Genomic DNA, 13,191 nt, shown 5'->3' with positions numbered 1-13,191 from the left:
CACTCTTAGATGTTGACCCAAAAGAAATGAAAGCATATATACACAACAAGACTCTTAACAAGAATATTTATAGATATTTCATTAATAAACAACTATGAAGAGAGCCCAGATGTTCATCAAAATGAAACAGATTAACGACTTGTGATATAGCCATAGACTAGATTACCACACAGCAAGAAAAAGTAACCAACTACTGACACATCACAACCTGGATGAACCATCAAAACGTTGTGCTGAGCAGAGGCAGATACAATTGTACTGCTGATGAAAAACGTAAGCCTTAAAGCTTTTTTCTCATTACCATGAAGAAAGCCAGTCAGTGTAAACCTCTTAAATGAGCACGTGCGTGCGCATAACACACACACACACTCCCCACACAGCCTTCCGACAGATGATACCAAACCTGACTTAGCCTTCTCCTTCACTGAGATGCAAAACTTGTTTTTTTTTTCCCCTGCTCGTACAGAATCCTCTGTACTTAAGAATGCAAACTGTAAATCAATACCCACGTCTTAAAGGTGACATTTCAACAACTGTACATCCTGGAGCCTCTCAGGATCATTTTGTTCCTGTCAGACGTCTAACTTTGTAAATAATGTATGAGCATCCAACTCCACATCTTGCAGTACAGGATGAAACTCCTTCATTTTGTATGTATATGTCTTCGTTCAAAGAGCCAGTCATTCATTTGCTGACCATCATTGAATCCCCACTGTGCGCCGGGCACTGGATTGGGCAGTGTGAGCGTAGAAGTGGAAAGGACAGGCCCAGCCTGAACTGGGGAGGAGGAAAGGTTAGATATCAGATTATGGATTGCACCGTAAATTTTCCTTGTAATGATTGCTTTTTTAAAACAAGGAGTTAAACAGGGTAGGCCTCCCATGAACACATTTACCAAGAAGTCCTCATCTTGTCTTGGATGGATGGAGAATAAATTAAGAGTTTGGGATTAACATATACACACTACTATATATAAAATAGATAACCAACAAGGACCTATCATATAGCACAGGGAATAACCTCAATATTTTGTAATAACCTATAAGAGAAAAGAATCTGAAGAAGAATGCATATATATATATAAACACACACACACATATATACACACATATATATAACTGAATGACTGTGCTGTACATCTGAAATTAATACAACATTGTAAATCAACTATACTTCAATTAAAAAATACATATATATAAATATAAATATATATATATATATATATATATATATCAAGGAGTACTCCCTGGAGGAAGAAGCTTTTGAGCTGGGCTGTGAATGAAGTGCAAGAGTGTACATGGAGGGGGCTGATATTTCAGGTGGCTGAATCATTGTGTCAATCAATAGTCCTGATACACAGAAGAGCATGTTGTTTTTAAGGTTCCAAGAGGAAACTTATCATTGGGGAAAGTAAAGATACAAAGTGAGTCTAGTGAAATTGCGAAGGTCTGAAATAAGCAGGGCTGTGTTAAGAATCTCTGCTTTATCAACGAATAAAATCAGTGGGATGCTATTACAGAGAGTGGCACTTTAGAGGAGTGTGATCGTCTGGGTACATTGCATAGAACAGACTGGGGAGTATGTGTACAAGCTGTGGGGAGACCAGTTTGACGCCAGCATGTATACATCATAGACAAATACCCCTCCTAATGTCCAATGAAAGACCTGCTCTGAATTCTGTGGACTGTAGAGGAAACTTAGATGGCCCTACTTTGAACAATTAACAAACATCCTGGCATTGCTTTTCAGACAGAAGACTGAAATCTGAGAGGCTTAGCAGAAGGAGTTAAGGAGCCCATCAAGAGGAGGATGGACAGACCAAAGAAAATAGCCCGAGGGAACAGACACCTGAGCTACAGGTATGTTCCAGTTACTTTTTAAATTGTTATTTGGATTCAGCAATTGACAGCTTGTTCTATCTCAGAACTGTATCAAGTGCTTCATATTTATCAGAGTTAATGCTCACCTCCATCCTACAAGGCATGTAGTATTACTAAATATTTTCTACAAAGAAAGAACTGGAAGTTTAGAGAGGGAGAGTTCCTTGAGGTTATACAATCGGTAAGCAGTAGAGGCAGAACTTGAACCCAGGTCTGTGCTGGCAAATGTTGGCTCTTCACCACCGTCTTCTTTTTTTATTATCACTTATTCATTTTATTTATTTATTTGTGGCTGCATTGGGTCTTGGTTGCTGCGCGCGAGCTTTCTCTGGTTGCGGCGAGCGGGGGCTGCTCTTCATTGCGGCGCACAGGCTTCTCAGTGCGGTGGCTTCTCTTGTTGCAGAGCACGGGCTCTAGGCACGCGGGCTTCAGTAGTTGTGGCATGCGGGCTCAGTGGTTGTGGCTTGCGGACTCTAGAGCGCAGGCTCAGTAGTTGTGGCACACGGGCTTAGTTGCTCCGCGGCATGTGGGATATTCCCGGACCAGGGCTCGAACCCGTGTCCCCTGCATTGGCAGGCGGATTCTCAGCCACTGTGCCACCAGGAAAGCCCACCACCCCCACTCTTTAACCTCTTACGCTGGTTTTCATTTGCTCTGTTCCCATTATATTTGGGAACAATTTCAGGTTCTTCTGTACTTTGCCATAAATACATAGAACCTTAGCTCTAAAGGGTCTTAGACATCAGAGGGGCCAATCCTCTTATGTTACAGGGGAGCAACGTGAGACTTACGGCTATGCTGGGAGCCACCCAAGGTCCCCCGGCAAATGTTGGGCAAGTGAGGTACAGAACCTAGAATCTTCCAGCAAACCACACTGCTTGTTCAGCTCAATCATTCTCTTTCAAGATGGACAGATTTTGCCATCATAAAGTTTTACTGAGCCTGTGGCCTCAGTTGGTCAAGAGGGGAAGTTCTTTTTTTTTTGGGGGGGGGGGGCGGTATTTTTGAGCTTTTCTCTCATACATAATTCGCTTACTGAACCAATCCTATAAAGCATATATACATTCTTTTTAATATTCTTTTCCATTATGATTTATCCCAGGACATTGAATATAGTTCCCTGTGCTATACAGTAGAACCCTGTTGTTTATTAGTTCTCTATATAATAGTTTGCATCTGCTAACCCCAAACTCCCACTCCATCCCTCCCCGACTCCCTCCCCCTTGGCAACCACAAGTCTGTGAGTCTGTTTCATAGATAGGTTCATTTGTGCCATATTTTAGATTCCACATATAAGTGTTATCCTATAGTATTGTCTTACTTTCTGACTTCATTTAGTATGAGAATCTCTAGTTGCATCCATGTTGCTGCATATGACATTATTTCGTTCTTTTTTTATGGCTGAGTAGTATTCCACTGTATTTATGTACCACATTTTCTTTATCCATTCATCTGTCGATGGACATTGAGGTTGTTTCCATGTCTTCGCTATTGTGAATAGCGCTGCTATGAACATAGGGGTGCACGTTATCTTTTTGAATTACAGTTTGGTCTGGGTATATGCCCAGGAATGGGATTGCTGGATCATATGGTAATTCTATTTTTAGTTGTCTGAGGACCCTCCATACTGTTTTCCATAGTGGCTGCAGAGACTTACGTTCGGGGTGGCGGGGGACAGTTCTTAAACACTGGTCTGCACACAAAGTAATCATCAAATGACTGATATGAAAAATCAGATGAGTCTGGGCACTAGATGTAGACAATTATTTTGTCTGGTCTCCCCTTCTCTGATGGGAGGAAGAAATGTTACTTAACCTGTATTAAATGTTGAACATTTTAGAACCTGCAGCTGGACTCAGTGCTTAATTATTCACAGATTGCCTAGGGCCAAATGCTGTCTGCTGCGGCAAGGATTCTTTGGTTACCTACAACTCCAGTGCAGATAGGAAAGCTTCATTTCACAACAGCAGAGGAATAGCCCCCCTTAGGTAGAATGGTGGACTAGTTAAGCTTTCCAAAAGGGAAATTGGCATTATTTAGCCTTCACATTTTACATCAGTACCCGAAACGTAGCACAAAGTACCTAGAAGATGTTTGATAATCTCTAGTCTTGTGTAATTAAATGCAATTAATATGTAGCTATTCCAGATTCTGGAACTTACAAATCTGTCGGCAATTCTTGTCGGCAGGAGAGCATCCAACTGGGAACAGTCTCTTCTGGGTGGGAGGGACTCCGATTCAGCAGCAGCAAACTTTAAGATTCAAGACAGACTCTTGGTGTTTCCAACAGAAGACTTGAGGCTCATCTCTGTTGTGAATGGGGGTATTTGGGAAGCTCAGGATCTATCAGAATGCCAGGGCTTGAAGATTTTAGCAGAATTTTTCACTTTCAGAGATGCAGTCAACCGTCTCTGGGTGCACCTAGAAAGAAATGTTATCTTCAGTGCTATAATTGAATTGATTTTCTAGTTTTAAGATAAAGAACACCAACTTTTCCAACCAGAAGGAAATCTCTGCAGGCCGCTTTTCCTACATCTCTGTCTTAACCCTCTCCCCTCTGATGAATAGGTATTAGTTAATTTCTGGCCCATCAGTATGTCTTCTCAACCTCTGGAGAGACACAGAGCTCTTTCTCCTTCCTGCTGGGATGGCACTATGACTTTTCCCTGACTGTTCACCACCACGGAAAAACTCGCTTAGAGCTGTGGCTAGCAAACAAAACCCTGGAGGTATTTTTAAAAAATAAAAAATAAAGAAGACAGGGTAACGCGATGTGTGGAATTGGGCTAAAGCTCTGAAAGGTTTTTAACTCTGTCTCCACTGTTTACTCTTTGTGTGACCTGAGGCAAGGGAAATGACATCTCTGAACCTCAGTTTCCTCGTAGACATAACATTTTCCTCAGGTCATCATGCTGGTAACATGCAATCCCTCCACTCTGGTTTCTTGCACAGTCCCTGGAGCAAGGTGAATCCCATAATTATTCTCTCTGTTAAAAAAAAAATTGGTATGAAGCCCCTATATCATTTTATAAATCCAGAACAGCTACCCTTACTTCAAAAAAGACACTGTGAAAACTTAAAAGGAAAGATAGATAGGACCGAGAGTTGAGCAAGGTTCTGAACGAAAACAAGAGGCAACCAACAATAACAGGGGATTTGCCGTAATCGTTTCTGAAGATCTTTCCTGAGTAACTTGGGGCTCTTGCACAATGGCCAACCGTGAATTTGACAAACAGAATGATTGTTTTGGTCTGTGGTAGGTCAGAGCACAGCAGTAGACCAGAAGGTCATGGAAGGGATTTAAATTGGGTAAATCTTTCAAGCCCTTCTGACAGATTAAGTGTAGTCAGCCCTGATAGAAACCGCCAGTGGTAACTTCTGCATTTCCAAGGACCCACACACAAGCTGACACCTTGGGTGTTAATAGGCATTGCTGTGTTTGCTTTGGATGCGGTAATAAGTGCGAAGAGAATGAGACCTTCCCTAGATTCTTAGACATAATCACTTCTTGGATTTCACTAAGTTGAGGAGTGAGGTTTCTCACTGAGGCTGCAAGACTAGGTGATGAGGTCATAGCCCCTTTTTGGTCGCTGCTTTAGGCCAGAGACCCAAGCCAGACTTTCAGCTTCCAGCTGACACATTCAGAAGAGAAAACATATGGTCATAATGTATATATTCTGTATTTTTTAGAGCGAGTGAGCCTTTTGCTCCGATTGCCTCCCTCTTGTTCGCACGCACGCCCCCAGAGTTCCTGCAATCAGCCACACTCACTAATGGTGACAGACACGGATGGGATTTCAGGGAGCCTTGCATTTTTTTTATTTGATGATGAGGAAAAGAGAGAGTACTGTGTATGAGTTGGCCTGTCTCCTGCAACCCTGTGGTATCAAGATGAAGAAACGTCATCAGGAAAATCAAGGCCGAAAACAGGAGCGCAAACTCCCAGTAGCAAATCTGAAGAGGGAGTCCTGCGGTTTCATATAATGATAATATCAACAGTTGGACTATTTACACTAGTCCTCTCTTATCTCTGGGGATATGTCCCAAGACCCCCCAGTGATGCCTGACACCTCGGATGGTACTGAACCCTGTGTATGCTATGTGTTTTCCTGTACTTCCGTACCTATGAGAAAGCTCCTGAGCAATCAGCTACTTTTAACCTGCTTGTACTGAGACTGTGCCTTGTCATTCATAACAACGCATACAAGTTTCGTTTGGGCTCTCTTACCCTCCCCGACCCACAGCACACTAGCGGCCAGAGTTGACTCCCGCTTAGCCTGGAGAGAAGACTTTTTTAGCATGGGATTTTCTCGGGACTTTGGAGATTTTATGGTTCAAGTCCCCGCTCTTTGTAGCCTCCAAGGACCCTCAACTTTTCAGTCCAGGGGGCTCTTTCCACTTGCTCTCAGGAAGGAGAACTGGCTTGGGGATCATCTCCAAAATAGGTGGCCTGGACTCCTAGTTGGAACATCTTCATCCCCACGCCCTCACCCGGTAGCAGCTCACATAATTTTGCTGGCCTCTGTGTGTGACCTTTCGTTCTTTGCTTTCCTCCTCCTCTTTCCATGACTGAACTTTAAACTTAGGGGTCACAACTTTCATCTGTGCATCCCGGGCAGTTTGCCTAGTATACTGCATACGGTAGATGCACCATAAATGTCAGATATTGTAAGAAGGAATGGGAGATGGCTCAGTCAGCATGAAACCAGAGGGAGAATATATGGGCTTCTGACAGGCCCACTCTTTGGGATCTTTCTACTGGGGTGACTCCAGCCAGGACAGAGAGGGGTGCTTCCCCAGCACTTCCCTAGCCAGGGTGCGTTCCTCACTGTGTTTCCAGAACCATCGCTCTTCCAGAGCCTAGGAAAACACTGACATCACAGAGGAGATGCAGCCCAAGCCTGGAGATTGGGGAGGTATTCCTCACAGAAGGCCAGGCATCCCTTCCTCAGACGCCTAGCGTGCTTTCCAGATCAAGACTTGGAGGAAAAACCCAGCCACCACCTCCTCTTTCTTAATGCCCTGCACTCAGCTCCTGTGAGCCCGTTGCCCATCTCGGGCAGCCCCGGCACATCCCACAGCTGTCCACTTATTGGTGCAATCCTTAAACTCCCTGGGCTCCACTAATGGCTCTGTGCCCACCTCACACCACTTTGGTAAACAGGCACAATCAGGTTTTAACCTCCCTCCCCCTCCTTCCCCGGTGCCTCTGATATTGCTTTACCTACAGATTCTCAAAAACACATCTGTCTCTTTCCTCGATGAGTATGGTGGGAATTATTTTTCCCCGTCCAGCACCCTCAAAATACTTGTCTCTCCTATTGGGGTATATACCCCCCAGATTACATCGTAGCAACAACGTAACATTTTTTTGATTGGGTTCTACCTCCCCTGTAAGGCCCTTGAGGGCACAAATGAGGTCTTTTCATCACCTCCCTGATGGAAATCTAGCACCAGAGACTTACACATGTTTGGCAGTTGGTACATATTTATGAAAAGAAATGGGATAAAACAACCTGGAATGAATAGATTCATTAAATGGGGCGTGATCCTGCATACCAGCTACCTGCAAAAGAATGTAGATATTTAACAAGCATTTAAAGTATCTTTAATTCTTTAAAATGGTCTTAATAATCTGCTTTGGGTAAAGGAAAGTATAAGAAATGAAAATATATGTAGGAATCATTGTGAACCCTGATATACTCACTAGAATGGCTGAGGAGAAAGAGCATGACAGTGTAAAATGATGGAGAGGATTTGGAGCAACCTGAACTCCCACACATTTTTGGAGGGAGAATAAAATTGTCAAAGCCACTTTGGAAAACTGTTTAACAGCTTCTCAAAAAAGTTAAATACACATCTACCTAACGACCCAGAAATTCTATTCCTAGATATTCATCCAAGAGAAATGAAGGCATGAATATACAAAAAGCCTTGTCTGAGAATGTTCATAACAGCTTTACTCATAAGAGCCAACGACTGGGAAAAGACCAAATGTCCATTGATAGGAAAAAAATGGGTAAAGAAACTTGGATATAGTCAAAATGGAATATTATTCAGCAAAAAAGAAGGATAAACTGCATACATGTAGCAACATGGATGAATCTCAGAAATAATGTACTGAGTGAAAGAAGTCAGACACAGAAGTACAAACTGTACATACAATTCCATTTATATGAAATTCTAGAATATGCAAAACTAAGCTACGGTGGTAGAAATCAGACCCGAGGTTATTTCTGAGGTGAAGAATCGACTGGAAAATGGCACAAGGGAGCTTTTTGTGGTGATGGAAACATTGTGTGTCCTGGTTAGAGGCAGTGAGGTTACACAAGTATATGTATTCATCAAAACACAGTCACCAGGGCGCTGAAGAGCATTTCTCTGTGTGTAAATGAAAACTCAGTTTAAGGAAATCACTTTGGATGCATTGTTTCTCAAGTCTCAAACAAAGAAAAGCCTAGAATTGGGGAGTAGAAAGTGACCTGGGGAAGTCATGTGGTGCCACCCAGAATGTAGATGGAGAATCCCCCAGAGAAGTGACATGTTCATGATCACTGAGACTTTGTGGCTGGAGCAGCAGAAGAACTCAAGGCCTCATATGCAGGAGGGCTGGGAGCCACTGAGTGACCACTTGCAATGGGAATGCTGACCATTAAGTCCACCCTGCACTCTCCTGGCTTTAATATTATCAGTTAATTGGCTACTGAACTTTGGTCAGCCTAGTGTACCCATCTACCCACCCCTACTCTGCCCCAGGCCCCTTCACAACGTTTTCTGACGATACTTCACCAAGGAGGATGATTTCCCAAGCTTCATCTCCATGAAGACCAGTGCAGAGCTAGGCTAGCTAGAAGAAACCAGAATTGCATTATCTCAATATAGGAACTCTGGTTTTGAGATCACTCTTAGGCTGTTGGAGAGTCTCTAAAAGAGATTCAACAGCTCTGAGGGCAGGTGGAGGAAACCCTAGTAGCCATAAGTCAGGAAAAGTATCCTGGGACCAGATTCAAGAGAAATCCAAGCTTCTACAGAGACTGAGGAGAGGTCACTGAGTCAAGCAGAAGAGGGAGTGAGAAGCAAATCCACCCATCACCTCACATCGCCCCTGCAAACCAAGCTGGGCTCTGTGCTGTGTTCTAAACCATCTCTCTCACTTGCCAGACTCAGGACCCTCCTGGTGGCCTCCACTCCCACCACTGGCTCTTTACCCTTTACTGTAACCAGGCATCACTTGGATACCCATGAGGGCGGTAGAGAGGGTCCGCCAGGCGCTATGTGGGCTCCAGCCCCATCATTTCCACAGAAGACAGAGAAGGGGCCTTATTAAACCACGGCACAACTCTGAGACAAAACCTAAATTCTGAATCTTAAAAATCTCAGGATGGGACGTTCTCTGTAGAATCTGGCTACATTGTGTATCAACTTAGATGGAAGGCATTTGGCAGCTAGCTGATTCTTTTCCTCCACTGCTCCTTGTTTAGCCAGGGACTTCCTCAGCAGGGCATCCACTCCACCTCCTTCCCTAAGGACCTCCGTATGTCCACTCTTACTGGAAGTGGGAACTCATGGGAAGGCGGCCATGAGTTCCCAGCTGAAGGCTGTCTCTTGGAGAGAGGAAAGCTAGCTAGTAGCTGTGCAAAACTTTTTTTGCAAGCTCCAAGGGGCCATCTCTTATTTCAATGCCAGGCACTTAGTAGATGCTTTAAAAAAAAGAAAACACATACACATATATTGATTGGGTAAAGAATGAGTGAACATTTGCTTTCTGGAATCTATAGCTTTTCATCTCAGTGTATTCTGGGGGAAGGAATCAACTTGAGGTTTGGAATCCAGTCAGTCTGTTATTTAAGGGTATCGCCTTGCCATGAGATGTGCTATGCTATGCTACGCGTAACACATAACTTCTCTGAGCCTCAGGTTGCTCATGTTCTATATGGGGAAAATAATAATATTTAACTTAGAGCAGGGGCTTTTAGCCTGGAGTCCAGGAGTCCTTAAGGAGCCCTTAAAATTGAATGTCATGTTTGATACATATGTACTTTTATGAAGGAAAGAGTTTTAGATTTCATCAGATTCTTAAACTAGGTTAGTGACTTTAAAAAAAAAAAAAAAGAAAGAAAGAAACCACTGTGGCCTTAGACTTTTTCACGTAGACGGAGATAGCATATATAAAGTGCCTGGGAATGCCAGACTCCACTGCAGCTTCTGTACTCTCCCTGGCTGGGTGGAGGGAGCTTTCCGAGCTCTGTACCAGGCTGCCCCAACGCTGTGCGTCTGCAGCCCTCAAGATACACATTTTGAGCGACATACTAGGTCATCATCCATCCACAGACCCTTTCCTCACTCTGGCCTCAGTTTCTTGTCTGTGATGTGAAAACGTCAGCCTTGGTGTTCATTCGGACCTAGCAGGTGTTAATGTCCTCACTGTGTGAGGAAGGACCAAAGTTGTTGGCTCTGCGCTTCGTTCTCCCGAGGGCTAAGGAGAGTGGCCTCTGCCTTTTAGCTCCACGAATGCCTCAGTCGTTGAATGGAAGTTAATTTTGGTGCAAAGACAATCAGGAGTCTGGGAAGAGGGTGGGAAGGCGTTCTCAGGACCACGCGAGGAGCAGAGTAGATGGACACCTCCGGGCTTGTTCACTGGTAAAGGGCGATGGGGTCGTGGTGCCAGGGTTTTGGAGGAGCAAACGGGTTCAGAGGGGCAGAATGCAGGTGGGGTCACAGTTTCTCTGCTCGTTTCCAATTGCTCAAGCTGCAAAAGGAAACTGAGATAAACACGTGTGTTTGGAGGACAAAGCACCGATTTGCCTAGATTTAGGCAGAAAAGAACCTCATTGGCTCTGTTCCTCTGTGGCTTGTTTCCAGGGGCTCTTGAAGCCCTCCTGTGGGAAAAGCACACCTCCTGTGGACCCCTCGTTTAGGGCAGCCTTTGAAACACACACTCTAGATGGCTGTGGGGAGGGAAGATGGGAGACTGAAGCACCCTTCCCCCACCCCTCGCCTGACGTGCAGGCATCCGGGGGAGATGCACAGAGAACCTGGTCACCCTTGGTTAGTTCTGCCATGGGTCCATTAGGCGTCTCCAAGCATAAACGGAGTGAGTGTGTTGAACAAAATATGTTAGATGGGAAATTCTGGCACTGGCTAGAAAAATTGGAGATGCCATCTACCTTCAGGGTGCTGTGCGTCTCCACTCTTTCTGTGAACTGGATGCCTTCACGTTGTAGATATCTTTTTTTTTTTTTTTTTTTTTTTTTTGCGGTACGTGGGCCTCTCACTGTTGTGGCCTCTCCTGTTGCTGAGCACAGGCTCTGGTCGCGCAGGCTCAGTGGCCATGGCTCACGGGCCCAGCCGCTCCGCGGCATGTGGGATCCTCCCGGACCGGGGCACGAACCCGTGTCCCCTGCATCGGCAGGCGGACTCTCAACCACTGCGCCACCAGGGGAGCCCCACGTTGTAGATATCTTAACGTCATGTTAGAGTGTGTCCTACTACTGTCTTTCATTGCCTTAAAACACGTTTAGTAATTTGTCAATGCCGTGAGTTTTCTGGATAGCAGAGCTCCTTGGGGAGGCAGGGGCTGTGCCGAGTTCTTTGCCATCCAAATGGTCATGGGACAGAATATGCCCTGGAGGGGATCACCCTCCCCCAGGGAGCTGCTAGAGCTTGGAATGTGGGACAGCCTCGGGCCCGTCCGCATTTATGGGGTGAAGGGGTGGGAATTGCCCCACCTGCTGATTTGGGTGCCTTAAGTCCCATCCTTATCAGGCTTGTTGGCTCCCTAGGAATTCTCTTAGTCTTGGGCCCCCAAAGGCTGTTTGGGGGACACACCTGTATGGGCATCACCTGGAACAGCCCACTAAGCCCTAGACTCTGTGACCTCACAGCACTTCAACAGCATCTGGTGTTTGCCTCATCCTGTCTGCTAGATTGTGGGGTCCCCTAGGACAAGTCTAGGTTAAAACCCGCCTCCCTCTGGGAAGCTTCCCAAACCAGTCCCTCAGTCTCCACCATGGCAGCAGACTCACAGCCTGGAGTCTCACTTCCCAAGTTGAGTTATAACCGTTCACCCAACGCGTTTTCTCTCTTTGTCTCCTTTGTTCATTCCAGAATTCTTTTCTCTCTCATTTTAGTTCTTTCCCTCCCTACCACCTGCTTGTTGTCAGTTTTAAAGTTCATTTGTTCAGTCTTCATCTGCTCATTCATTCAAAACATTTATTGAGCACCTCAGCCCCTGCCATCATCAAACTCACTGTCTAATTGGTGAGGCAGGCAGTAATCCGATCGTCTTTTAAAATAAATGAGTGAACAGAAGAAAAGGAAAGTTGAAAACTGTGGCAGGTGCCGTGGAAGGGAATTACATTATGTACTGAGAGTGTAGAATATTGGGATATGACTCCGGCAAGTTAGGGAAAGCTCCCCTGAGGAGAGCAGAAGAGTAAGAAACGAGGCAGGGAGGAGAGAGTACTCCAGGAAACGAGAATAGCATGCGCAAAGGCCCTGCAGTAGGAGAAACCATGGTGTCTGCTAGGCCTTGAAACAGGACTAGTGCATCAAGAGCAAAAGGATCAAGGGGCAGTGTGATGCGAGACAAGCTGGAGAGGAGTGGGAAAAGGGTTGATTGGGCGATTGGTTGAATGTGCAGTTGGATGAATGAATGGGTGAGCGAGCGAGAATATTTCTTGCATCGTCACAGGGAATGATGAGAGAGTATTGGTTTTCAAGCCAAGATGGTTGAGTACCAGTTGCGTCCCTCCCTAGCGCTAGTCCCTCTGTGATATGGGTTAAGTCAGCTCTGCTTTCTGAGCCTCCGTGTCTGCATCTGCTGTGATGGGGGCGTCATTGCAGTGACATTTTACATTTTTCCTATGGACGCGCTTGTAAAGTTTACTCCAGGGTGTGCCGGTGGGTGCTCTAGGCAGATGCTTCCCCAGGCACGATGGTCCCACGAATGCGTCAAGGCAGCCTGGTGTCAGGCAGCGGGGGATCGGTCACATCTGCCTTTTCACAACACACCATGCCCAGTGACACAGCACATCCCCAGCTGCCCCTGGCCTCAAGGTGCCAGTCGAGACACACAGGCACTCGGTGTCACCTCGACTGAGGAACCATCTGAGAACAGACTCCCTTGTGCAGAATCACTTGTGCAAAAATAATAATAACGTTAACGGTGAAATGTGAAAAGTCCTAAATCGTGTGAGGAGGAGAACCTGCCTGCTTTGCTATCAGAGGGCAGGAAAGCCTGGTGTGCCCGCCCCTGCCACCTGTGCTGCAAGCTCCCCAGGTGTCCGCGCTAGACACGTAGCTCACCCAC

General features: G+C 45.4%; 1 long non-coding RNA gene across 4 annotated transcripts in view; it reads left to right on the top strand.

The window, feature by feature from the left end:
- LOC111179479 (uncharacterized) overlaps positions 1 to 13,191 on the top strand; it is a 283,874-nt gene that overhangs the window by 206,209 nt on the left and 64,474 nt on the right. For all 4 annotated transcript variants that reach the window (XR_016390888.1, XR_016390887.1, XR_016390890.1 and 1 more), the window contains one exon: positions 1,750 to 1,859. This is a non-coding gene — a long non-coding RNA (uncharacterized LOC111179479). The remainder of the gene's footprint in view (positions 1 to 1,749; positions 1,860 to 13,191) is intronic.

This window comes from Delphinapterus leucas, chromosome 20 (genome assembly GCF_059928025.1).
Source record: "Delphinapterus leucas isolate spDelLeu-1000000601 "Yukka" chromosome 20, BTC_Dleu_Yukka2, whole genome shotgun sequence".
NCBI lineage: Eukaryota > Metazoa > Chordata > Mammalia > Artiodactyla > Monodontidae > Delphinapterus > Delphinapterus leucas.
The sequence above is the reverse complement of the archived record's forward strand: the minus strand, read 5'-3'. Positions and strand labels throughout refer to the sequence as shown.